Below are 24,243 nucleotides of genomic sequence, written 5' to 3' on the forward strand. Positions count from 1 at the left end.
TAGATAAATGTATAATGACATGTATCCACCATTACAGTATCACATGGAGTAGTTTCACTGCCCTAAAAATTGCCTGTGTTCTGCCTATTCATCACTCTTTCCTTCCTAATTTTTGGCAACCACTGATCTTTTTACTGGATTTGAGACATATCTTAACAGGACTTAATGACAGATGGCATGTGGGAGAGAAGGATAGTAAAGGAGATGCCCAGGTTTCCGGCTTGAGCAAGTGGTATCAATTTAGGAAACACAAGAGGAATAGTAAGGTTTTGTTGTGTTGGGTATTTTGCTTTGTTTTCTTTGGGGGAGCTTGATGATGAGTTTTGAACATGTTATGTTTGAGGAAACTCCAAGTGGAGATATCCAGCAGATCACCATGTAGACATAGAGACCTGGAGTTCAGAGGAGAAGCATAGATTTGTGAGCCATTAGCATCTAGATGGAAATCAAACCCAAAGAAAAGGATAAGGTTGCCCCCAAGATCTGTGAAATGAGGAGAGCACCCAGGACAGAGCCCCTAGAACACTAACATTTGAGGGATGGGCAAAGGAAGCAGAACCCACAATGGAAACTGAGAAGGGGCAGCCAGAGAGGTAGGAGGGGAATGAGAAGAGTGCTGTGTCCAGGAAACAGGGGCAAGATGGGGAGTGGCCAAAAAGTAGGGGAAGAACTGAAGAGTATCCACAGGATGGAGGGACACAACGGTCTCAGGGGAGGGACGGGGACAGAGGGTGGAGAAGAGAGTCAGGAGGACCAAGGTGGGTTCTTTTGGACAGTTCTTCTAATGTGCTTGTCTGTGAAGGGCAGGAGTCTCTCAAGGCGAACATGGGGTCAAAGGAGGCTTTTGTTTTTTTGAGAAAGATGGGAGTGTATTGAGTGCTGATGGAAAGGGGCCAGATGAAAGAGAGTGTTTAAAGATGCAAGAGGGACAGAGGGCCTGCTGGATGGAGGGTGCAGGGCCCTGGGTGCAGTTTGGGGGCTCCCCCAGCCAGAAAGGCCCACACCTGTGCCCTGTGACAGGCCCGAGGGAGCAGGGGGCAGGGAAGTTGCAGCAAGGTTTGGGGGCTCTGAGCAGGAGTTGAGAGTTCTGAGCTGATAATTCCCATACTATCTCTCATCTGAAGAGAGAGCAGAGTGGAAGAGCTGACTGGAGGAGTTACAGATTGCCAAGTGGTTCTGAGGCAGGTAAGCAGCTCCAAACCCTGGCCATAGTGGAGCCAGGCATGGGGATTTATGGTCAGAGGAAAGATTTTAAAGTTGTCTGACTCTGACTTGATGCTTATCTACTGGCTCGAATAATCATACTATTCATCATTGTCAAGCTACTTTCACATCCAATATCTAACATGGTCTTTCCTTCTCTCTCCTCTAGTCAAATACTGATATCTGACATACAGCACTGAATAAGGTGAAGGTGTAAAGCATAACGCTTTGACTTATACACATCATGAAATGATGACCACAGTCAGTTCAGTGAGCATCCATCATCTCATACAAAATTAAAGAAGTAGAAGAAAAACTGTTTTCCTTGTGATGAGAACTCAGGATTTACTCTCTTCACAGCTCTCCTGTATAACACACAGCTGTGTTCATTATATTTAGCATGTGTACATCACAGCCTTTGGACTTATTTATCTTATAACTGGGAGTTTGTACTTTTGACCACTTTCATCCAATTCTCCCTACCCCCAGCGCCACCTCTGGTAACCACAAATTTGATCTCTTTTACTATAAGTTTGTTTGTTGGATTTTGAAGTATAATTGACCTACAACGCTATGTTAGTTCCTGTTACACAACATAGTGATTCAGTATTTCTCTACATTTCAAAATGATGATCACAATAAATCTAGTTACCATCTGTCAACATACAAAGTTATTATATAGCTTTTGACTATATTCCCCACACTGTACATTTCATATCTGTGACTCATGTATTTTGCAACTGGAAGGTTGTACCTCAGTCTCTCTCACCTATTTTTCTCCTTCCCTCAGCCCCCTCTCCTCTGGAAACCACCTGTTTGTTCTCTGTATCTATGACTCTGTATCTGCTTTATTATGTCTGTTCTTTTGTTTTGTTTTTTAGATTCCACATATAAATAAAATCATACAGTATTTGTCTTTCTCTGACTTATTTCACTTAGCATAAAAGCCTCTAGGTCCATCCACGTCACAAACGGCAAGATTTCATTTATTTTATGGCTAATATTCCATATATAACAGAATATATATGTGTATACATATATATATTTTATCCATTCATCTGTTGATGGACACTTCCATAACTTGGCTATTGTAAATAATGCTGTAATGAACATAAGGGTGCGTATATCTTTTCTAATTAGTGTTTTTATTTCTTCGGATAAATACCAGGAGGAAAAAAGTGATTTTATATGAATCAGAACCTGGACCAAGTCCCAGGTAGAAGTGGGCATGGTTCCCCCAGGCCTCAAAGTCCCAGATTCTAGCCAGCACTCTCACCTGTGAGTTGTGTGAACACAGGATGGGGACTGTGCTAGGGTCATTCATCCCCCGGGGACTTAGTGATCACTTATAGTTAGCACAGCCAGGGCAGGTCTGCATGAGGCCTAGCAGACCAGAAGGGGCCACCTTCAGAGGGCCTGCAGTCAGGTTGGGGAAGCACCAGTCCACATCCATAGTGACAGCCAGGCAGTGATGCAAGGCCTCACACAGTGGACTGAGGATGGTAAGGTTAGATTAGCTGGCCAGAGAGTGTGATAGTAAGGCTAGTTCAATGAGGCGAGCTCCTTTGGCAGGAACTCTTTATGCTAAAGTCAAGAGCCCCTCCCACCCCCATCTGATATGTCTAGCTCTGCAACTACAGCCCAAGCTCAACTGAGCTGTCAGATCCTGTGCATGATGCCCAAGGGAAAAAGAAATGCCACTGTCATTGTCAGGATATTTTAGGCTGCAAGTAACAGAAGCCCATTCAAGCTAACTTATGCAAAAAGAGGGAGCAACAGCAGAACACGGGGTGACCTCATGGTACCCAGGGACAGTCAGATCTCTCAAGGGCTGGGCCTGGGAAGCCAAGCTGTTCTCTTTTTCTGCTTCTGGTCTCTGCCTCTCTCTGGGTATCTTTTTTTACCCTTCTGCAGCCAGCTTCTTCCACTTGTCCCTGCCCTAGGCCATTCCTCAGCCTCTATGCTTACATCTACTCTACTCAAGGGACCATCCCAGAATGTGTTCCTCAATCCACCAATTTCTAATTCTTCAGAGATAATCTAATTTGCCCAACTTTGGTTGTCCCATCATTGTGCCCCAGATCAGAGTTACGGAGAAGTATGGAAGGGCCAGCCATTGCCTGGAGACTACATGGGTATGGATGGCAGCAGAGCAGACACTCCAAACATATCCTTTACACATAGTAAAACTATGCACTTTATGCATTGGCCGCAGTTGTGCTTCTCATGCCAACCAGAAGTTTTAGAATTCTTCAAGTTGCCCATGAGAGTATAGGTGGTGGAGTTTTGCAAAACCATCCCCCTCTTGGCCAGGTCCCTCAGAGGTCATGCCCTGTCTTTGTAGTGGACACCAGTGGATGTCACTACAATACCACACCAATCCCTAGGGTAGTGGAAAAGGGGAAGCTCTAACCTGTGGATCTAGGAGAACTTTGGAAAGTTTGTCTTATCCACCACGCCTTTCTTCTTTCATTCTAAAATCATTTTAGGGGATGCTGTGTTAGGTCCTGTGGAAGAATTAAAAGGAGTAAAGTATGAATCTGTTCTCAGAATGCTTATCGTCTGGTGCAGGTGTCAACAAACGTATCTGTTAAGGGCCAAACGGACAGTGTTTCAGGCTTTTTGCTCATATATGATCTCTTCTTCCTCTGCTTTCTTCTTCTCTTTCTTTTTTTCACAACCTTTTAAAAATTTAAAAACCATTCTTAGCTAGCTGGCCATATAAAAACAGGCTGTGGTGTGCTTTTAACCTGTAGGGCATGGTTTTCTCACCCCAATCTAGTGTAAAAGGCAGGCGTGTGCTCATACCCACAGATAACTAAAAACCAGGGCAGTACGTGTGAAGTGGTGAGAACACGGCTCTCTGTCAAAAGACTTGCCCTCAAACCTTGTCTCTTATAAGCTGCTTGATCTTGGGCAGGCTCCTCATCCTCAAAGGGTCTCCTTACCTACACAATGAGAGTAGTGACAGACCTACCTCGGCGATAGATTTGCGGATTGAAGGATATAATATATGTAAAGTGCTTAGCATAGCGTCTGGCACATAGAAGGTACTCAGTAAGCTTTAACCATTGTCAGTATTATTGTTCATGTGACAAAGTGCATGGGAGTCAGAGGAAGGAGAGGTCCCTGCAAGCTGGGCCCCTGGGGGAGCTTTGTCATGAAGGAGGTAGCCTTTGAATCAGGCCCTGAACAGCAGAGGTGGAAGAGAGAACATCCAGGTGTAGGAGGGGGTATCTCCTGAGGGGCAGTGAGGAGAAGGTGCTGACAGACTCTGAGGGAGACTGACAAGTCTATAAATGACAGACCCATTAGGTAATTACAAATGCCTTCTGGACACACAGACAAGTAGCCCTCAGAGAAGTTTGGCTCCAGAAGTGTTCCCTGAAGGAGCCAGTTCAGAATTTGCCAGTAGCTTTGTCTGATGGCATTCACTTAGCCGTGGGCTCCCCCTTACCCCTGAATGAAGACATAATGTGGGTTCACTAAATGCATGAGCTGGGAGCAAGCCCTCCCCACCCCATTCAATTCCCCACAGCTCTGGGAATGCCACACCTCTGCCCCATCCCTGCCAGCTGCACTACTGGGTACACTTTTTGGGAAGAAGTGGTTCTCCAGTAATGCCCAAATCGCACTGCATAACTAAAGGTCCTTAGAGGAGACTCCTAGGTTAGCAAGGGGAAAGACTTTCAATCACAGGGAGTTAGCCATGGAAGTTCATGGGTTCATTCCAGAACAATTTAAGAGGTCTCCACCTCTCTAGTCCCAGTCCCAGGCAAATCTCATTTGCAGGGATGGAGGATTCCAGACATCTTATTCTGAGTCTATTAAACATTTGAATCACTTTGCTAATGTGCCTCATTCTGATTCTATAATTTTCTGATGATAATTTGACTTTCCATGTATGGCTGCCTATAAGGAGAGAATGCAAGGGCTAGAAGATGAGACTAACTAACCCTTATAACTGTTGTAAATCTCATTGTAAATTAAATAAATTGGCCTTTGGGTTTATACATCAACCCTTGTGAACTTGGTTAGTGTTAGTCAATATCCCTTGACCTAATCATCTCTGGGACAATAAAAAGACAAATTTCTGAGTCTAGTCTGGAGTGGATACCCCAAGAGGCCTGTGGGGCCTTTCTGGTGCCATCAGCCCCTCTTTGTACCTTCTAAACTCCTGCATATGCATGTTGACCCTTGACCCATGCCTGCTTGCTCAGTCTTGCATACTTAACAGTCTTTTAAATTCACTGTCAAGTTTGGTTTGTGAACATATTACTGAACTCAGATTTGGCTGCTCACCACTTGAAAGCCAATACTCAAAAGACAAGTGCTGGTAGGAATAGAAAGTTTGCTTTATTCAGGAGGCCAGCAACCTGGGGAGATGGCAGACTCCTGTCCAAAAGCCAGCTCCAAAGATTCTGCTCAACCATGAAAGTTTTTTGTTTGTTTGTTTTTGTTTTGACCATGAAAGTTTTTAAAGGGAGAATCATTTGGGGAGGATGTCAGTCTTCATTATCTTCCACTGTGTGCTGACTTTCTTTTGATTGGTTGGTGGTAAGGTAACAGGGCAGTGTTCCAGGAATCTTGTGCTCAGCCTGAAGTTACCATCCTCCACCTGGGTGGCGCCTTTAGTTCCTACAGAAGAACTCAAAGATATTGTTATGTATATTCTTTGAGGAGGAACCAGGACCCTGCCCCATGGCTGCACTTATTGTTTCTTGACTGATCCTCCTTAGTTTCTGCATTCTTTCCCTTCCCTTATAAACAATTGTTTGAATCTGCTCTTCAGAACTCTGGGAAGGTCAAGGAGGCTGAATGAAGCTTATCTCCTACAAACAAGAAACGGGGGACACAGAAAGAATTTGTACCCAGGAGGGCCCCACAGGGTCCTGCTCCCTTTCAAACATACCCACCATATGTGTAGTTTTAATCAGTTGTATAAATAACTTTTTACATTATTTCACATACATATTTTAATGCATGTGTTTGTCATCGTGTAGTATGAATTTGCCAAATAAATGGGAGGAATGGGCAAGAATTTGCTTAGGAGTTCTTCTTTTGAAAAATTTTCCTTCTGTAAATCATCTGTTGGTGCCTCTGTCAAAGACTGAACCTAGGGAGTATCTGATGGTTACCAGGTATCTCTAGGACAGTTCTTCATTGCCGCATAAGAGAATTAACACTGGCCTTTGGTTTCTGCTGGAAAATTCAGGGCACTGATATGACTCAATGTGGAGTTAGAGAGCTTTGCTGGATAATGGGGATAAACTGACTTTCACATTGCTTTTAAGAAATGAATCTGTTAGAATCACAAAATTTATTACAAACAAGCCTCAGGCAGAAAGTGAAAACACTGTCTTGATGCTTTGTAACTAATACATGAAAGTCAAGTCTTAGGATGATGGATGATGGGGTGGGCATGGAAGAGTAATAGACTAAAAGTCAGTGAGCCCACATAGATAGAGAATTAACACAGTGTGGGTATGTACTTTACAACTTTTAGGTGAGTAAACTTAACTTCATCTGAGAAATAAATTCATACAGTTCTAAGTCTTAAAACAAGTGTTTAGAGGCAACATAAACTTATCATTAAAGGTTGCATTGTATAGGAAATTAATTTTTAAAAAAATATTTAAATCAGGGTGTCCTAAGGGTAATTTTTGCAAAGAAATTAACCATATATAATTTAATGATATTGATATGCAAAATAAGTGCAGAAGGAAGGGACCTTCACTCTAATTGCCATAGATATAGATATAGATTTAGATTTAGATATAGATATATAGATATAGATTTAGATTTAGATATAGAAACAGATATAGATTTAGATATAGATTTAGATTTAGACATAGATATAGATTACAGATTCCAGATTTTACTCTTATCTAACCACACATAATGGTCTGCTCATTGCTTTGTTTTCTCAAAGACTTGTGTCTTCCTTTTAAAAAGTATTGTTTCTCAGGCCCCTAGATTCTTTTTTTTTTTTTTAACATCTTTATTAGAGTAGAGTTGCTTTACAATGGTGTGTCAGTTTCTGCTTTATAACAAAGTGAATATAACAAAACAAAGTGAATCAGTTATACATATATATATGTCCCCATATCTCTTCCCTCTTGCATCTCCCTCCCTCCTACCACCCTCCCTATCCCAACCCTCTAGGTGGTCACAAAGCACCGAGCTGATCTCCCTGTGCTATGTGGCCGCTTCCCACTAGCTATCTATTTTATGTTTGGTAGTGTATATATGTCCATGGCACTCTCTCACTTTGTCCCAGCTTACCCTTCCCCCTCCCCGTATCCTCAAGTCCATTCTCTAGTAGGTCTGCAACTTTATTCCCGTCTTGCCCCTAGATTCTTCTGACCATTTTCTTTTTTTTTTTTTTTTAGATTCCATATATATGTGTTAGCATATGGTATTTGTTTCTTTCTTTCTGACTTACTTCACTCTGTATGACAGTCTCTAGGTCCATCCACCTCACTACAAATAACTCAGTTTCGTTCCTTTTTATGGCTGAGTAATATTCCATTGTATATATGTGTCACAACTTCTTTATCCATTCATCTGTTGATGGATACTTAGGTTGCTTCCATGTCCTGGCTATTGTAAATAGAGCTGCAATGAACATTGTGGTACATGACTCTTTTTGAATTATGGTTTTCTCAGGGTATATGCCCAGTAGTGGGATTGCTGGGTCGTATGGTAGTTCTGTTTTTAGTTTTTTAAGGAACCTGCATACTGTTTCCATAGTGGCTGTATCAATTTACATTCCCACCAACAGTGCAAGAGGGTTCCCTTTTCTCCACACCCTCTCCAGCAATTATTGTTTGTAAATTTTTTGATGATGGCCATTCTGACTGGTGTGAGATGATATCTCATTGTAGTTTTGATTTGCATTTCTGTAATGATTAATGCTGTTGAGCATTCTTTCATGTGTTTGTTGGCAATCCGTTTATCTTCTTTGGAGAAATGTCTATTTAGGTCTTCTGCCCATTTTTGGATTGGGTTGTTTGTTTTTTTTATATTGAGCTGCATGAGTTGCTTCTATGTTTTGGAGATTAATCCTCTGTCAGTTGCTTCATTTGCAAGTATTTTCTCCCATTCTGAGGGTTGTATTTTCATCTTGTTTATGCTTTCCTTTGCTGTGCAAAAGCTTTTAAGTTTCATTAGGTCCCATTTGTTTATTTGTGTTTTTATTTCCATTTCTCTAGGAGATGGGTCAAAAAGGATCTTGCTGTGATTTATGTCATAGAGTGTTCTGCCTATGTTTTCCTCTAAGAGTTTGATGGTGTCTGGCCTTACATTTAGGTCTTTAATCTATTTTGAGTTTATTTTTGTGTATAGTGTTAGGAAGTGTTCTAATTTCATTCTTTTACATGTAGCTGTCCAGTTTTCCCAGCACCACTTATTGAAGAGGCTGTCTTTTCTCCACTGTATATGCTTGCCTCCTTTATCAAAGATAAGGTGACCATGTGTGTGTGGGTTTATCTCTGGGCTTTCTATCCTGTTCCCTTGACTATATTTCTGTTTTTGTGCCAGTACCATACTGTCTTGATTACTATAGCTTTGTAGTAGAGTCTGAAGTCAAGGAGCCTGATTCCTCCAGCTCCGTTTTTCTTTCTCAAGATTGCTTTGGCTATTTGGGGTCTTTTGTGTTTCCATAAAAATTGTGAAATATTTTTGTTCTAGTTCTGTGAAAAATGCCAGTGGTAGTTTGATAGGGATTGCATTGAATCTGTAGATTGCTTTGGGTAGTAGAGTCACTTTCACAATGTTGATTCTTCCAATCCAAGAACATGGTATATCTCTCCATCTATTTGTATCATCTTTAATTTATTTCATCAGTGTCTTATAATTTTCTGCATACAGGTCTTTTGTCTCCTTAGGTAGGTTTATTCCTCTTTTATTCTTTTTGTTGCAATGGTAAATGGGAGTGTTTTCTTAATTTCACTTTCAGATTTTTCATCATTAGTGTATAGGAATGCAAGAAATTTCTGTGCATTCATTTCGTATCCTGCTACTTTACCAAATTCATTGATTAGTCTAGTAGTTTTCTGGTAGCATCTTTAGGATTCTCTATGTATAGTATCATGTCATCTGCAAACAGTGACAGCTTTACGTCTTTTCCAATTTGGATTCCATTTATTTCTTTTTCTTCTCTGATTGCTGTGGCTAACACTTCCAAAACTATGTTGAATAATAGTGGTGAGAGTGGGCAACCTTGTCTTGTTCCTGATCTTAGTGGAAATGGTTTCAGTTTTTCACCATTGAGGACGATGTTGGCTGTGGGTTTGTCATATATGGTCTTTATTATGTTGAGGAAAGTTCCCTCTATGCCTACTTTCTGGAGGGTTTTTATCATAAATGGGTGTTGAATTTTGTCGAAAGCTTTCTCTGCATCTATTGAGAAGATCATATGGTTTTTCTTCTTCAATTTGTTAATGTGGTGAATCACGTTGATTGATTTGCATATATTGAAGAATCCTTGCATTCCTGGGATAAACCCCACTTGATCATGGTGTATGATCCTTTTAATGTGCTGTTGGATTCTGTTTGCTGGTATTTTGTTGAGGATTTTTGCATCTATGTTCATCAATGATACTGGCCTCTAGTTTTCTTTCTTTGTGATATCTTCGTCTGGTTTTGGTATCAGAGTGATGGTGGCCTTGTAGAATGAGTTTGGGAGTGTTCCTCCCTCTGCTATATTTGGAAGAGTTTGAGAAGGATAGGTGTTAGCTCTTCTCTAAATGTTTGATAGAATTCGCCTGTGAAGCCATCTGGTCCTGGGCTTTTGTTTGTTGGAAGATTTTTAATCATAGTCTCAATTTCAGTGCTTGTGATTGGTCTGCTCATATTTTCTATTTCTTCCTGGTTCAGTCTTGGAAGGTTGTGCATTTCTAAGAATTTGTCCATTTCTTCTAGGTTGTCCATTTTATTGGCATATAGTTGCTTGTAGTAATGTCTCATGATCCTTTGTATTTCTGCAGTGTCAGTTGTTACTTCTCCTTTTTCATTTCTAATTCTATTGGTTTGAGTCTTCCCTCTTTTTTTCTTGATGAGTCTGGCTAATGGTTTATCAATTTTGTTTATCTTCTCAAAGAACCAGCTTTTAGTTTTATTGATCTTTGCTATCATTTCCTTCATTTCTTTTTCATTTATTCCTGATCTGATCTTTATGATTTCTTTCCTTCTGCTAAATTTGGGGGTTTTTTATTCTTCTTTCTGTAATTGCTTTAGGTGTAAGGTTAGGTTGTTTATTTGAGATGTTTCTTGTTTCTTAAGGTAGACTTGTATAGCTATAAACTTACCTCTTAGAACTGCTTTTGCTGCATCCCATAGGTTTTGGGTTGTGTTTTCATTGTCATTTGTCTCTAGGTATTTTTTGATTTCCTCTTTGATTTCTTCAGTGATCTCTTGGTTATTAAGTAGTGTATTGTTTAGCCTCCATGTGTTTGTATTTCTTACAGATTTTTTCCTGTAACTGATATCTAGTCTCATAGCGTTGTGATCGGAAAAGATACTTGATACGATTTCAATTTTCTTAAATTTACCAAGGCTTGATTTGTGACCCAAGATATAATCTATCCTGTAGAATGTTCCATGAGCACTTGAGAAGAATGTGTATTCTGTTGTTTTTGGATGGAAGGTCCTATAAATATCAATTAAGTCCATCTTGTTTAATGTATCATTTAAAGCTTGTGTTTCCTTATTTATTTTCATTTTGGATGATCTGTCCCTTGGTGAAAGTGGGGTGTTAAAGTCTCCTACTATGATTGTGTTACTGTCGATTTCCCCTTTTATGGCTGTTAGCATTTGCTTTATGTATTGAGGTGCTCCTATGTTGGGTGCATAAATATTTACCATTGTTATATCTTCTTCTTGGATCGATCCCTTGATCATTATATAGTGTCCTTCTTTGTCTCTTGTAATAGTCTTTATTTTAAAGTCTATTTTGTCTGATATGAGAATTGCTACTCCAGCTTTCTTTTGATTTCCATTTGCATGGAATATCATTTTCCATCCCCTCACTTTCAGTCTGTATGTGTCCCTGGGTCTGAGGTGGGTCTCTTGTAGACAGCATATATATGGGTCTTGTTTTTGTGTCCATTCAGCCAGTCTATGTCTTTTGGTTGGAGCATTTAATCCATTTACATTTAAGGTAATTATGGATATGTATGTTCCTATTACCATTTTCTTTTTGTTTTGGGTTTATTATTGTAGGCCTTTTCCTTCTCTTGTGTTTCCTGCCTAGAGAAGTTCCTTTAGCATTTGTTGTAAAGCTGGTTTGGTGGTGCTGAATTCTCTTAGCTTTTGCTTGTCTGTAAAGCTTATAATTTCTCCGTCAAATCTGAATGAGATCCTTGCTGGGCAGAGTAATCTTGGTTGTAGGTTTTTCTCTTTCATCACTTTAAATATGTCCTGCCACTCCCTTCTGGCTTGCAGAGTTTCTGCTGAAAGATCAGCTGTTAACCTTATGGGGATTCCCTTATGTGTTACTTGCTGTTTTTCCCTTGCTGTTTTTAATATTTGTTCTTTGTATTTAGTTTTTGATAGTTTGATTAATATGTGTCTTGGCATGTTTCTCCTTGGATTTATCCTGTATGGGACTCTCTGTGCTTCCTGGACTTGATTAACTATTTCCTTTCCCATATTAGGGAAGTTTTTGACTATAATCTCTTCAAGTATTTTCTCAGTCCCTTTCTTTTTCTCTTCTTTTTCTGGGACCCCTATAATTCGAATGTTGGTGCAATTAATGTTGTCCCAGAGGTCTCTGAGAGTGTCCTCAGTTCTTTTCATTCTTTTTTCTTTATTCTGCTCTGCAGTAGTTACTTCCACTATTTTATCTTCCAGGTCACTTATCTGTTCTTCTGCCTCAGTTATTCTGCTATTGATCCCTTCTAGAGAATTTTTAATTTCATTTATTGTCTTGTTCATCTCTGTTTGTTTGCTCTTTAGTTCTTCTAGGTCCTTGTTAAACGTTTCTTGTATTTTCTCCATTCTATTACCAAGATTTTGGATCATCCTTACTATCATTATTCTGAATTCTTTTTCAGGTAGACTGCCTATTTCCTCTTCATTTGCTAGGTCTGGTGGGTTTTTGCCTTGCTCCTTCATCTGCTGTGTGTTTCTCTGTCTTCTCATTTTGCTTAACTTACTGTGTTTGGGGTCTCCTTTTCGCAGGCTGCAGGTTTGTAGTTTCCGTTGTTTTTGGTGTCTGTCCCCAGTGGCTAAGGTTGGTTCAGTGGGTTGTGTAGGCTTCCTGGTGGAGGGGACTAGTACCTGTGTTCTGGTGAATGAGGCTGGATCTTGTCTTTCTGGTGGGCAGGTCCACGTCTGGTGGTGTGTTTTGGGGTGTCTGTGGCCTTATTATGATTTTAGGCAGTCTCTGTGCTTATGGATGGGGTTGTGTTCCTGTCTTGCTAGTTGTTTGGCATAGGGTGTCCTGCACTGTAGCTTGCTGGTCGTTGAGTGGAGCTGGGTCTTGGCGTTGAGATGGAGATCTCTGGGAGATTTTTGCCGTTTGATATTACGTGGAGCTGGGAGGTCTCTTGTGGACCGGTGTCTTGAACTTGGCTCTCCCACCTCAGTGGCACAGCCCTGACACCTGGCTGGAGCACCAAGAGCCTGTCATCCACACAGGTCAGAATAAAAGGGAGAAAAAAAAGAAAGAAAGAAAGAAAGAAAGAAGATAAAATAAAATAAAATAAAGTAAAATAAAATAAAGTTATTAAAATAAAAAATACTTATTAAGAAAAAAAATTTTTTTAAGTCGTAAAAAAATTAAAAAACGGACAGACAGAACTCTAGGACAAATGGTAAAAGCAAAGCCACACAGACAAAATCACACACAGAAGCATACACATACACACTCACAAAAAGAGAAAGTCCACCTTTGAGGTGCTCCCAAAGTCCACCTCCTCAATTTGGGATGATTCGTTGTCTATTCAGGTATTCCACAGATGCAGCGTACATCAAGTTGATTGTAGAGATTTAATCTGCTGCTCCTGAGGCTGCTGGGAGAAATTTCCCTTTCTCTTCTTTGTTCGCACAGCTTCTGGGGTTCAGCTTTGGATTTGGACCCGCCTCTGCGTGTAGGTCACCTGAGGGCATCTGTTCTTCGCTCAGACAGGACGGGGTTAAAGGAGCAGCTGCTTCGGGGGCTCTGGCTCACTCAGGCCAGGGGGAGGGAGGGGTACGGATGCGGGGCGAGCCTGCGGCGGCAGAGGCCAGCATGACGTTGCTCCAGCCTGAGGTGCGCCGTGTGTTCTCCTGGGGAAGTTGTCCCTGGATCACGGGACCCTGGCAGTGGCGGGCTGCACAGGTTCCCGGGAGGGGCAGTGTGGATAGTGACCTGTGCTCGCACACAGGCTTCTTGGTGGCGGCAGTAGCAGCCTTAGCGTCTCATGCCCGTCTCTGGGGTCCACGCTGATAGCCGCGGCTCATGCCTGTGTCTGGAGCTCGTTTAGGCGGCGCTCTTAATCCCCTCTCCTTGCGCACCAGGAAACAAAGAGGCAAGAAAAAGTCTCTTGTCTCTTCGGCAGCTCCAGACATTCTCCTGGACTCCCTCCCGGCTAGCTGTGGCGCACTAGCCCCTTCAGGCTGTGTTCACACCGCCAACCCCAGTCGTCACCCTGTGATCCGGCCTCGAAGCCCGAGCCTCAGTTCCCAGCCCCCATCCGCCCCGGTGGGTGAGCAGACAAGCCTCTCGGGCTGGTGAGTGCTGGTCGGCACCGATCCTCCGTGCGGGAACCTCTCCGCTTTGCCCTCCGCACCCCTGTGGCTGCGCTCTCCTCCATGGCTCCGAAGCTTCCCCCTCCGCCACCCGCATTCTCTGCCCGCGAAGGGGCTTCCTAGTGGGTGGAAACCTTTCATCCTTCACAGCTCCCTCCCACTGGTGCAGGTCCCGTCCCTATTCTTTGTCTCTGTTTTTTCTTTTTCCTTTTACCCTACCCAGGTACGTGGGGAGTTTCTTGCCTTTTGGGAGGTCTGAGGTCTTCTGCCAGCGTTCAGTAGGTGTTCTGTAGGAGTTGTTCCACATGTAGATGTATTTCTGATATATTTGTGGGGAGGAAGGTGATCTCCGTGATTTACTCTTCCACCATCTTGAAGCTCCTCCGCCAGGCCCCTAGATTCTGATGTCAGTCTGGAGTCAGCCTGGATGTTGGAATTTGTTGAAAGTTCCCAGATGATCCTTGCAGCTAAGGTTGAGAGCCACTGATATACATGCTAGCCAGGGCAGGGCCAGTGGGGGTTATAATTTATTTCCATCTGAGGATGGAACTAGAGTTCAGGTCTCTCAGTTTTCAGCCCTCTCCAGATCCTAAAAGGAGACCCTCCCATCTAGTGGTTTGGCGGTGCCTAGTAACTTGCCCCATGATGATTTCTACCACTCTTGGTATTAACTGAAAAGCAACTTCCTCTAATCGTATAGTGACCAAGTTACTAGTCACAGAAAAGGCCTCAGTTCTGGACACCCTTTGCGTGACTGAGAACTGCTTTCTGTGACATGTGACTCTTCGAGCTTCCATTCAGCTCCGTCCCAGTTGGGAGGGACACTTGGCACCTGCCCCTGGTCTGGACAAAATCCCTGAGAGTTCTTTTCCAGCCCAAGATTTTCTTTCCATTTGACCTGCTTCTCCAACTCTAATTCCCCACTTTTGAAGCCAACTGTGGTATAAAGCTCACTTTGCAATGAGTTGCTTGGGATTACACATTAACCACTTTATCAGGCTTCCAAAAGTTTTTAAGCCTGGCTTTGGCCGGAGGCTTTTTAAAGAGCCCATTCCTTTATTCATCCTGAAAAGTGGTTAAATGTTTTATTATGGAAATTTATACAAAAATTGTATATAAATTTGTATACAAATTTATACAAAAGTGGTATGTAGTAGAATGACTTCCCTCAACATAACCATCACCCAGCTTCAATGGTTACCAGCTAACTCATGGCCAATTTCGTGCCTCTATTTCTACCCACTACCCCAGACACACACACTGGATCATGCTGACACAAATCCCACTCCCCATATCAATCCATCTGTAAATATTTCAGTAGGTGACTCTAAAAGATAAGCCCTCTTTCTTCCTTCCCCCATTTTTTTATTGTGGTAAAATATACTTAAATATAATATTTACCATCTTAACTGCCTTTAAGTATATAGTTTAGTGGTATTTAATACATTCACAATGGTGTGCAGCCATCACCACCATCCATCTCCATAGTTCTTTTCATCTTATAAAACAGAAACTCAGTACCCGTTAAACAATAACTCTCCATTCCCTTCCCCCCAGCCCCAGATACCACCGTTCTACTTTCTGTCTCTAAGAGTTTTAGCTACTCTAAATGCCTCATGTTAAGTGGAATCATATAGTATTTGTCTTTTCACGACTGGCTTATTGCATAATGTCCTCAGGGTTCATCCATGTTGTAGGATATATAAGAATTTCCATTCTTTTTAAGGCTCAATAATATTCCTCTGTATGTATGTACCACATTTTGCTTATCCATTCATCCACTGGTGGACAGCTGGGTTGCTTCCACATTTTAGTTACTGTGCATAATACTGCTGGGAACATCGTTGTACAAATATATCTTCAAGACACTGTTTTCAATTCTTTCGGGTAAAGGTGATGCCAAAACCTTGGCCTCTGTGCACTGGTGCCGAATTGAATCTCAGAGACAGAGTTTTGGGTGAAGTAGAAAAGAAAAAAAAAAAAGCTTTATTACTTACTTTGCCAGGCAAAAGGGGACCCAGGGGGCTCATGCTCTCAAAACTGTGTCCCAACCCAGGGGAATTTGGTGAGGAGTTTTATAGCAATAAAACTATTGCTCAAGGGTGGTGTTGCTGATGAGGATCAGGGTGTGTGCAGGCCTGCATTCCTTTAATCTGGCCTCAGGTGGTCTCCTAATTAGCTTCTGTGGATCTAGAGGTTATCAAACTGTGACCTTCTCTCTGGAATGAAGAGTTCTGTAGAAGAACTCAAAGATATTGTTATGTGTATCCCTTGAGGTGGAACCGGGACTCTACCCCAAGGCTGCACTATTGTTTCTTGACTGCTTCTCCCTTGTCTCTGCATCCTCTCTCTTCCCTGATTAGCAACTGTTTGAACCTGCCCTTTGGAATGCAGGGAAGGTCATGGAGGCTGAAACCTATTCCCTACAAACAAGAAACGGGGGACACCGAAAGGCCTCTGTGCCCAGGAATCCTACAGGGCCCTTCTTGGTTTCAAAGGCCTATTTCTTTTTAACACAACCGCAATATTACTGTCACATCTGGAAAAAAATGACAGTAATTCTTTATTTTCATTGAATTATCCATGCAGTATTCATATTTATTTCCCAGATCACCTCATATATTTTTTAATGTGATTGGTCCACACATTGCATTTGGGAGATATGTCTCCTACATCATTTTTAATCTACATGTTCCTCCTCCTTTATTTTTCCCTTGCAGTTGCCATTATTGCTAAAGAAATTGCATTGTTTGTCCTAATTGGTTTTCCACATACTGGATTTTGTTAACTGCATCCCTGTGGTGGTGTTTAACATGTTCCTCTGCCCCTGTCTTTCCTGAAAAGTGGTAGTTGGGTCCAGACTCATTTGATTCCTGTCTGGCTTTTCCACAAGACTATTTTGTAGGTGGTGGTCTCTGCTTCCATCAAAAGGCAGTTCCTGCCCAGCTGGTCTTTGTGTGTATATTTGTGATGTTACTAGACTCTGATGATCATTCTGAGTATTTTAAAACAATTTAAACCCACAATTGTTGAGCTCTCTCTTTCCCAGTCATTTTCTCATAGTGATTCTCATAGTGATTACCCAAAGTAATCACTGAGGCCTCACTACCCTCAAGCAGGAAGGAGCAAGCATTTGATGAGGACTACTCTGGGCAGGAGATCAGAAGGGACACCAGAGAGGAAACAAGGTCCCTGTCCTCAAGAAGCTTGATGTCTATTTGGGGGGACAGGTATATACCAAAATGATTAGGAAACACGATTGACTACAAATTAATTGTCATTTTAGCCTCTGAGCCCCAGAAGTCAGGAACTTTACTTAGAACAATCTGTAGCAGAGTTGCCTGGATCCCACCCAGATATTCTGATGTAAATTGGTCTAGGATATGACCTAAACATCAAGATTTTAGAAGTATCTGAGGTATTTTTATATGCAACCAAGTTTAAGAATCATCATCCTAGGATAGGGGTTCTTAAAGTGTGGAATATTAATCAGCCATAAAAAAGAATGAAATAATGCCATTTGCAGCAACATGGATAGACCTAGAGATTATCATACTAAGTGAAGTAAGTCAGACAAAGACAAATATCATATGATATCACTTTATATGTGGAATCTAAAAAAAATGATACAAATGAACTAATTTACAAAACAAAAATAGACTCACAGACATAGAAAACAAAGGGGTTATGGTTACCAAAGGGGAAAGGGGGTGGGGGAGGGATAAATTAGAAGTTTGGGATTAACAGATACACACTACCACATATAAAATAGATAAACACCAAGGACCTGCTATATAGCACAGGGAACTATATTCAATATCTTGTAATAACCTATAATGGAAAATAATCTAAAAAAAGAATATATATAACTGAATCACTTTGCTATACACCTGAAACTGACACAACATTGTAAATCAACTATACTTCAGTAAAAAATTTTAGAAAAAGAAATGCAGGGACTTCGCTGCTGGCATAGTGGTTAAGAATCTGCCTGCCAATGCAGGGGGACACGGGTTCAATCCCTGGTCTGGGAAGATCCCACGTGCTGTGGAGCAACTAAGCCTGTGTGTCACTACTACTAAAGCCCGCATGCCTTAGAGCCCACACGCCTCAACTACTGAGTCCATTTGCTGCAACTACTGAAGCCCGCATGCCTAGAGCCTGTGCTCCACAACAAGAGAAGCCACGGCAATGAGAAGCCCACGCACCTCAACGAAGAGTAGCCCCTGCTCGCCACAACTAGAGAAAGCCCTCGCACAGCAATGAAGACCCAACACAGCCAAAAAAAAAAAGGAAAAAAGAAAAGAAAAGAAATGCAGTATCTTGGGCCCCATCCCAGACCTGCTGAATTAGAACCTGCATTTTAATAAGATCCCCAGGTGACTTGTATGCACATTAAAGTTCAAGACATGCTGGTGTAGAGGTATGTACTCTACTTAAAAAATCAGAGAAATGAAAGCATAGAATGGCCATGCTGGGAAGGAGTCTTCAGAGATCCACTCCACCTTTTCAACTGGTGTTCTCGGAGCCATTCTAAGGGAAAGAGGCCATGTCCCCTCTTATACAAAAAGAATGGGACCTATGTGCCCAGAGCGGTTTGCCTGCATTGGGACCCCAGACAAGTCCAACAATCCCTGAGCCACATGGTTGTATATGACTACAGGGCAGAGTCTCATCAACCCTCAGGGCAAAAATAACCTGGGAGTTTCCATGACCAGGCCACCCTCCTGGTGGCATGACCATCCAGGCATCAGTATTTTAAAAAATTTCCTCAGGCAATTCTAACAGACAGCCAAAGTTGAAAACCACAGCTGCAGACTTTGGGTCCTCCACGTTTCTATATTCTACTCAAGGTGAAAAGTGAGCTTAATTTCTAGCTGTAGCCATAACAAACACAAAATTAAGTTCAGGCCTTGGGTTTACTGTTTCAATATCTGGATTCCCAAAATAGTTGCAAGGACAACTGAAGAGGTATCCCTAGTGAAGTTGTTGAGTATCCTGGACTTTTTAAAAATCAAGTTCTCAAGAAATGGTGGTAGCAGGAGTCTAGTTTTGGCATTGCCCTGAACCTGGAAACAGGTAACTCTGCTTTTCTGCAAACTGTGCTCAGGTTGGTTGAGACCTTTTCTGTGTATAGAGCTAATGTTTTACGGGTGCCTGTAACACAGTACAAATAGTTGAAGTCCTGGAAAGTGAAGAGGACCAATTGTTCTTGCTATCCAGCGTTACTAAAAGGATGTTTCAAAGGGTTTCAACTCACCTTTCCAGATGGAGTTGCATTTGTATAGGCAGGAAGCTGAAGGTTAGATGCGTGGGAGAGAACTGCCCGAATGTCCACCCAGGATGTTTACGAGACAGTGTAGAAAGCAATCAACCCAAGTGGCCCCACTTACTGGGACACATCATACCTTTGGGTGGATGGGGTAAGGCTGTAGAGTAGCAAAATGGTCCTCAGTGGCAAGGAGACAGTGTGGTTTATCTCGTGTATTTTTGAGGTAAAAGGGGGCAATTTGAGTGATTAAATAGGAGAAGGACTCTCAGGGAGAAGAGTGAACATCTCCTGACGAAAACATTTGGACCTGTCCTTTGATTTCTTCCTTGCAAACCATTATATTAATACAAGTTTTAGAAAAACTTTGTATTGATATTATACAGACTTGGATCTACCATAATTTAAATAATGTTCTCCCAAACATATTTCCCCATTAAAAATGTCCACTACACCTTGGTGAGTCTCTGAGGCAAGTGTCTGAGTGGTCTCTGCTCCAGCCCCATGTCTTCACCTCCCAGGCCTCCTCTAATCAAACCTCCCCATCCTTCGGAGTTTGGGACTAGCAGATGCAAACTCATATATAGAAAGGATAAACAACAGGGGCCTATTGTATAACACAGGGAACTATATTCAATATCCCGTAATAAACCATAATGGAAAAGAATATGAAAAAGTTTATATATATAACTGAATCACTTTGCTGCACACCAGAAACTAACACAACTTTGTAAATCAACTATACTTCAATTAAAAAAGAATCATTTAAGGATTTCCCTCGTGGTCCAGTGGTTAAGAGTCTGTGCTCCCAATGCAGGGGGTCTGGGTTCGATCCCTGGTCAGGGAACTAGATCCCACATGCCACAACTAAGAGCCCGCATGCTGCAACTTAAAAAGATCCTGCATGCCGCAACTAAAAAAGATCCTGCATGCCGCAACTAAAGATCCCTCATGCCTCAACTAAAGATCCCGCATGCCGCAACTAAGACCTGGCACAGCCAAATACATACATACATAAATATTTTTTTAAAAAAGAATCATTTACCTGTAATAATAGGTCCATAATAACACTTGTCAATAAACATGTATATATTTAGAAAAAAAAAACTCCCCATCCTGTGTCCATCCAAGCCCCCAAGGCCCCACCAGGCTCCAAGTAAACTGGTCTCAAATAAATGTATTGAATCAGGATATTAAACACTGATACTGCAAAGTGCTCACACAATTGTGTAAAGAAGAAATCTGACAAAGGAAAAGATGTTCAACCTCACACGTAGTCAAAAGAATGCAAATATGATATAATTTTTCAATTACCAAATGCACAAAAGTGAAAAGGAATGACAATACTAGAATTTGAGAGACTTCAGAGAACTGTGAGGTCTCCTGTACATTGGTGGAAGTATGAATTGGCACAGCTTTCTGGAGAACAGTTTGACAATGTATGTCATACACGTAAAAATGTGCAGACACAGCAGTTCCACTCCTGAGAGTTTATCGTGAGGAAATTATTGAACAGGAAAGGAAATTCAAACCAGCCTTGTTTATAATAAAGAATAATTAGAAATAATCTAAATGTCGACCAAATGAGGATTATTCACATAAATTATGGTCTACTCATACAATGGAATGCTAAAGAGCCTTTAAAATGATATGAATATTTATAGACATTTATAGACATGAAAGGATATCCATTAGATACCACACCCTTATGGTGTCATTAATGTAAAAGTGTGTGTGTGCATGCATGCACATGTGTGTTCATGCACACAGAGATCTAATATGAAGGTCATCAGAATATCAACCATGGTGTCTTCTGGTTGGGAGAGCTTTGAATGCCTTTACTTTCTTACTTCCTTATTGTTTCTAAACTTACAAAAGCAACGTTATTTATTTTCACATTAATAGCTAACACTAACAGAGTGTGCATTATGTGCCAGGCACTTCTCTAATTGCTATAAACTGTTAATATTCCTGAAGAAAACAAAGGTGGTGAGAGATTGAGTAACTTGCCCAAAGTCCGTAGCTAGTAAATGTGAAGCTGCAATTCAAAACTTGGTTGTCGGTGTCGGGACCTCCCTGGTGGCGCAGTGGTTAGGAATCTGCCTGCCAATGCAGGGGACACGTGTTCGAGCCCTGGTCTGGGAAGATCCCACATGCCGCGGAGCAACTAAACCCGTGCGCCACAACCACCAAGCCTGCGCTCTAGAGCCCATGAGCCACAACTACTGAGCCCACGTGCCACAGTTACTGAAGCCCACGTGCCTAGAGCCCGTGCTCTGCAACGAGAGAAGCCACTGCAATGAGAAGCCTGCACACTGCAATGAAGAGTAGCCCCCGCTCACCGCAACTAGAGAAAGCCCGCACGCAGCAACGAAGACCCAACGCAGCCAAAGATAAATAAAAAATAAAACTTGGTTGTCTTGCTCCACAGGTTGTGCTCTTACTACACCAATTAACCCCAATAGATTGAAAGTCTCTTAAATCCTCCCCCCCACCAACAACCCCACACTTCCCTTCAGAAGTAACCATTTACCCACCTGACAGGCATCCTTTCAAAACTGCTGCTGGGCATGTTCAGACACATGTGTAAACACACACTCACACACATGTGTGTGTTTTTCTTTTTTTTATAGAATGGGATGGTATTGTCCATCCTGTCAGTACGCATAGTTCACCCTTGTGCTTTTTATCTCTGAGGATTATTCTTCAGCATGGATGTATGGAATTGATGTGACCATGTCTTTACTGAAAACTGGTGGTTTCCAGTTATTCACCCTACTGGACAAAGCTGCAGTAAGCGTCTCCTGGTATACATATTAGTGTGTGTAGATGTGCAATGATATTCCTGTGATAATTTCCTAGAAATGGAACTGCTCAGTCAAAAGACAAAAGAGACTCCCCAGTTCCCCACCCCAAGAAGGTTATGTGGCTACCCCATATATATATATATATATATATATATATATATATATATATATATATACACACACACACACTATATTCATACATACAGTTTATGAGTGCCCACCCCCCATGTTTCCACCAACACAGGAAGTTGTCAATCTTTTAAATTTTTGACAATATGAGAAGTGAAGGATGTTGTTTCATTTGCAACAATTTAAATGTTCTTGATTACTAGTAAAGTTGAACATCTTTTCATACATTTATTGGCCATTATTTCTTTTCAGAATTGTTCACTTTTCAGTTGGAAGCAGGGGGTGCAGGTTTGATCCCTGGTCGGGGAACTAAGATCCCACATGCCGTCTGGTGCAGCCAAAAAAAAAAAAAAAAATCCTTTGATGCCCTGTTTGTTGCAAATATTTTCTGAGTATGTTGCATTTATGTGAATTTCATTTATGTCTTATTGTGTGATACAGAGGTTTTAGTTTATTTTTATGTAACAAAATGTGCCCATTTATTTTCCCTTTATGGTTTTACATCTTGCTTAGGAAGTCTTTCTCCACAACCACAACAAGAATATTCTCCTATATTCTCTTCTAGTATATTTATATTTTTGTTTATAGATTTTAACATTGTTATTTATTTATTTTAATTGTGGTAAAATATATATAACGTAAACTTTACCATTTTAACCATCTTTAAGTGTACAGTTCAATAGCATTAAGTACATTCACATTGCTGTGTAACCATCACTACCATCCATCTCCTGAACTCCTTCATCTTGCAAAACTGAAACTCTATACCTCTTAAACAGTAATTCCCCTGCCTCTCTCCCCTCAGCCCCTGGTAACCACCATTTTACTTTCTGTCTCTATGAATTTGACTACTCTAGGTCCCTCATAGAAGTGGAATCTTACAGTATTTGTCCTTTTGTGACTGGCTTATTTCACTTAGCATAATGTCTTCAAGTTTTATTCATGCTGTAGCATGTGTCAAAATTTCCTTTATTTTAAGGCTCAACAATATTCCATTATAGATTTATTTTTATGTCTAGGCTTTAATCCACGTAGAATTTAGTAGTGCTTGGCAAGAAGTAGGGACTTTTTTATATTTAGGTTGGTCATCTTTTAAACTGCTCCTCCATCAAAACCCAAATTCCCATGGGGGCTCAGGTCTGTTTCCAGACTGTTGTTTTATTGATCCCTTTGTCTATATCTGGACTGGAATTACAATGCTTTAATTACTCAAGGTTTCAGTAAGTTTTTGTATCTGCTAAAAGCATGTCCCATCCCCATTCTTCTTTTTTAGACTTTCCAGAACCACTCTCAGACATTTACTTTTTCAGGGGAACTTTAGAATTAGTTAGTCACAGGCCAAAAATACTCCCCTGGGATTTTGATTGGCATAGCTTGACGCTACTCACTAACTTGAGGTCGACATCTAATAAAGCTGAGCCAACAGGTTTCCAGCCAGATTTTGCTTCCCAGTGGCTCTCCAGGCTGTGTGGTGCTGCCCTCTGCGGGGGAGGTACAGGCCAGTGCTACCTCTGCCAGCCTGCCCAAGGCCTTCCCACTTGGTCCCCTCCACCCTAGCCTATGATTCCAAGGCTTCTAGAAAGGACAAACTCCTACATACCCTTGGTTTAATTTCTTTCCTTCCTCAAATGACGTTTGGATTTTAACTTGAACTTTCAGAGCCAAAATCCTAGTGGGACTCATGGAAACCTCAGGCCCTACACTAGAACTGTGGGGAAATACTTTCCTGCTCCCAGCAAACACCCCATAAGGCAGACACTGAACACATGTGTGACCAGTAGACGGGTAACTAGGGTCCAGTGGATGATTTTTTTAACAGCTCTATTATTAGTGGATACCATAAAGTTCCCTTGTTTTAAGTGTATTAATTAAATGATTTATAGTAAATGTACAGAGTTGTGTGACCATCACCAAATCCAATTTTAGAACATTTCCGCCACCCTAAAAGTATCTTTCATGCCCATTTATGGTCATTCTCTGATGCCACTTTGTCCTGAGCATTACCGCATCAGGAGGAGTGGGGGACCGAGTGGGGATGTCCCCAGGAGATCCTCTGCCTGTGAGTCTAGGACCAATGCCCCAACAATGTGCATAGCATGA

The 24,243-nt window shown here is 41.5% G+C and overlaps 1 protein-coding gene across 3 annotated transcripts in view; it reads left to right on the forward strand.

Annotated features, from left to right (window-relative positions):
• Window positions 1-24,243, forward strand: part of SLC4A5 (solute carrier family 4 member 5) — a 147,609-nt gene that overhangs the window by 73,741 nt on the left and 49,625 nt on the right. The window lies entirely within an intron of this gene.

The sequence above is a fragment of the Balaenoptera physalus genome (genome assembly GCF_965194825.1).
Source record: "Balaenoptera physalus genome assembly, chromosome: 15".
NCBI classification, from domain to species: Eukaryota; Metazoa; Chordata; class Mammalia; order Artiodactyla; family Balaenopteridae; genus Balaenoptera; species Balaenoptera physalus.